Source organism: Ostrea edulis, chromosome 10 (genome assembly GCF_947568905.1).
Source record: "Ostrea edulis chromosome 10, xbOstEdul1.1, whole genome shotgun sequence".
In the NCBI taxonomy this organism is placed as follows: domain Eukaryota; kingdom Metazoa; phylum Mollusca; class Bivalvia; order Ostreida; family Ostreidae; genus Ostrea; species Ostrea edulis.
Window position 1 is genome coordinate 4693545 of NC_079173.1, and position 4017 is coordinate 4697561.

The window sequence follows — 4017 nt, forward strand, 5'->3', positions numbered from 1 at the left end:
GTGTACTGTTACTTTCTATTCTTACTGTATATACTGTTACTGTCTATTGTTACTGTTTATTGTTACTGTCTATTGTTATTGTTTATACTGTTACTGTCTATTGTTACTGTTTATTCTGTTACTGTCTATTGTTACTGTCTATTGTTACTGTCTATACTGTTACTATCTACTGTTACTGTCTATACTGTTACTGTCTATTGTTACTGTTTATACTGTTACTGTCTATTGTTAATGTCTATATTGTTACTGTCTATTGTTACTGCCTATTGTTATTGTCTATTGTTACTGTTTATACTATTACTGTCTATTGTTACTGTCTACACTCATACTGTCTATTGTTACTGTTATACTGTTTCTGTCTATTGTTACTGTTTATACTGTTACTGTCTATTGTTATTGTTTATTTGATATTCGTAGGATTGGTTAACTATATATCGGTAACCGATTGGTGACTGTATTATCTGCCATAATACTATCCATCTCATTGCGATCCAGCCTCACCCTCCAACACCTCCCAAATGCACCAACATAGTGAAGTTGAAGTGTGTTGTAGTAACATTCCATATGCTCCGTATGGGACGTATTGGTTGTCCCATGGTTTAAAAAATAAATAAATAAGGACCATCGTGTACCAACACATCTGATGACTGTGGTACTGTCTTTTGATGGCCGGACACATACATGTGATGGTCGTATGTCATAAATCATAATGAAATAAAGAAGTAACTTATATTTATAAAAACTAAATAAAAAGTAAAAATTAAGGTAGAGACCGATAGCAACCACGTGATCAGTAAAAATCGTGTATTTTCACGTGAAATTATTTTTCGGAATTCCGTACATCTCCATAGAGTAGTTGAAAAACAAAAAGGGGTTCCGAAAGTACAAGTTGTTGCTGTGACTGAATCGATGATTGAGAGGGTCGTCTCGACGAAGGATAGAGAAATTTGGCCATAGTTTAGATTAGGAATACGTCAATGTAATAATAGTGGGCTAAATGTTTCGTCCGTGAAGAATGGCACTTTTTACCTCACGAAATTCACCACCATGCATAGCTGCGCTACATAAACAAAGTTGTTGATGTAGCGTGATCGTGATGTCCGAGTGCTGCGAGTTTCAATACTGTTTATGTAGTCATTGAGAGTTTAAACAAAGTTTCTTCTGAGAAGAGGAATTCGATGGATGCATTCAACGTGGACAACGAAATCATAATTTCGTTTGGTAAGTGAAAAAAATGGCAAATTGAATTTGTATTCAACCCACTTTTCCTCTGCTATTTCACAACGCGATTTTATAATAACATCTATAAACGCACAACTTGGAGCTGTTTCATTTTTTGTGCATTTATGTATTCCATATGTGCCCAAAATATAACTCCTACATGTGCATGTAATTGTAAATGGATGTCATGTATATGCCAGATTTGAAAAAAAAATAGGGCTCTCACAAGTTGGGGGGGGGGGGGGGGGGAGTGTTGCACTAAAATTCTATTTGGTATAAATGATAGTACTTATAGTATCTTGAAATTTCATTGACCTAAGAGATATTTCAAATCTGGGGTTTCATGTTTCATACAAGCATGTAGGTCTACAAAACTTTATTTAAAATATTTGTAAAATCACAAGCCTCCCTCATAGGCAAATAAATGTCTTGTATGAAAATAAGATATGTACAAATGTATGTCCTTCTCTTGACCCACACTCCGTAAAGGAGACAGGTCTGATAAATCTAGAGTTGACTTGTTTTGATATTATTAGAATGAACTGGCAGTTTATGAAAACATATCTGTCATCTCATATTGTAATATGATAATTATGATGTTTATTCACCTCATTAAGGACCCGGGGGTGGGAGGGTATGTACAGTTTAAATAGAAGGTAACTATAACAATATGAAATAAATAACAATCATGCAGATGTACTACTACTGCAAGAGTTCACATTGCTGCACTGCACACATTTAACATACATGTAGTGTTACATATGTAATACTGATTTCAGACAAGATTTTAAAAATTAACATAATAAAATACATCTTATGTGTGTAATTTTCAATATATCAGCATTTTAAAGTTCACTGAACATGCATTGAGACACACAATTTTAAAATTGACATTGTCTGACACAGTATAATTAATGATTAATACTGACTGTGCAAATATTAATTATGATGATTTTTTTCTAAGCATCATCCTAAGGACCAGTGCAAGTTGAAATGGGCTTCCAGCCAACAACTTCAACAGCAATTTGCCATGAAAATCACCAAGAAAGGTACAATATTTTCTATCTTAGTAAGATAGAATTTTTCATTTTAACACCAGACATTTATAAAGACAATTCTTAGTATATTAGATATTCATCTTTTTTTCAATATTTGAATATACAGAATATATTTTTTATAACAGGTACTTCATTTACATTGATGATGTCATATCCCCTGGACCCCACAACTTTACAGGTTACAGAGAAAATTCAAGAACTTCTGCAAAATGTGGGACTTGGATAGAATCAATAATGTATTTGTGAGCCCAGAGCAATGGATATATTGTGCAACATACTATTCTAAAGTGTGAATTTAATGGAAAACAAGTACATGTACTCATGTATTACATGTCTTTTTTAAGACAATAACATTGAATAAATATAGAGGAAGTGTCATTGTTGATTATTCTAAGTTTTTGATATATCAAATTCAGTAAACATTTCTTAATGAAAATAAAACACCAATTTTATAACTTTAATCAATGTGTTTAAATTTCTCATTTTCTACCCCCACCCCCCTTACACACACAGTGCATATATACTGTGAATGCAATATGCATGCATTCTAAGTTATCCAAGCGAGTTTTTGTTTCAGTGTGAGACTACAAGTAGGACTCATAAACTTATGAAGAGACATATATATTTGTGAGAGCAAGATAGCTGATATGAGCCTTGAGATCAATGGGTCGAGCCGCGGTGGTGGTCTAGAGGTTAGAGCGTTCGCCCCGCATACGGAAGGCCAGGATTCGAATCCCGGCCGCGACAGACCTGAGTTGTTGAAACAGGTAGTGACAGTTCCATTGCCAAACGCTCAGCATCAGGTGTGAATGTCACTGGTCCTCGGAGATGACCTTCAAAACGGATGCCCAGTGTCACAGTAGATGTGGCACGTTAAAGAACCCTCACTGCTCAATGGCCGTAAGCGCCGAGCAAAGGCCTAAATTTAAAGCCGTTCACCGGTCTTGGTAACGTCTCCATATGAGTAAAAAATTCTCGAGAGAGACGTTAAACAAGATACAATCAATCAATCCATGGGTTGATTGGGTGGAAATCTTTCCATTGATATTAAATATAAAGTTGTTAGGCCTATTTAAACATATTTGGTGCATTATGCTGTATAATCATATCAATTTCTTATAATAGGTAATCGTGTCTGGTTATTATAAAAAAAAATGTATGAAAAATAACTAAGTATTAATGCAATCATTGTGAGTGCAAAAAGGTCAATTGCAAGAGCACATACATAAATGCATTGGCGGATATAAGGGGGGGGGGGGGGGGCAACCGGCGCGAGCCCCCCTAAAATTTTCAAGTTTAAAGTAAATCGTGGTCTCTTGTTTAGAGAAATATCTACGATAAAAGAAGCCATAATTTCCTCCACTCTCAGAGAAATAAATGTCTGACAAAATCTTTTGATTTATTGAATTACTTTTAGTGGGAGAACTGCTATTTTTTCCAAAAACCCTTAAAATTTGCGTTATTTTATTAATTTCACCTTATTAGAAATGACAGAAAATAATAAAAATGACTACATAGGAGACATATTTTAAGCCCTATAAAATCTGCAAAATCCAGGAGTTCCTGGGGAATCGCCCCCCCCCCCCCCCTTCAAGGCGGCCCCAAGACCCCTGCCTCATACAGTTGCACCCCCCCACCCCAACTTCAATTCCTGATCCGCCCCTGAAATAGCTTATAGAAACCTTATTGTCATGTTCTATTTTCAAAGAGGTAATTTGGGAATGTTTAAACGTTTTAA

The 4017-nt window shown here is 35.2% G+C and overlaps 1 long non-coding RNA gene across 1 annotated transcript; it reads left to right on the plus strand.

Moving 5' to 3' along the window:
* Nucleotides 1–763: 763 nt before the first annotated feature.
* LOC125671992 (uncharacterized) lies at nt 764–2630 on the plus strand. The gene is made up of 3 exons (XR_008799252.1): nt 764–1221; nt 2186–2270; nt 2405–2630. It is a non-coding gene; the product is annotated as an uncharacterized LOC125671992 (long non-coding RNA).
* The last annotated feature ends 1387 nt before the right edge of the window (nt 2631–4017 follow it).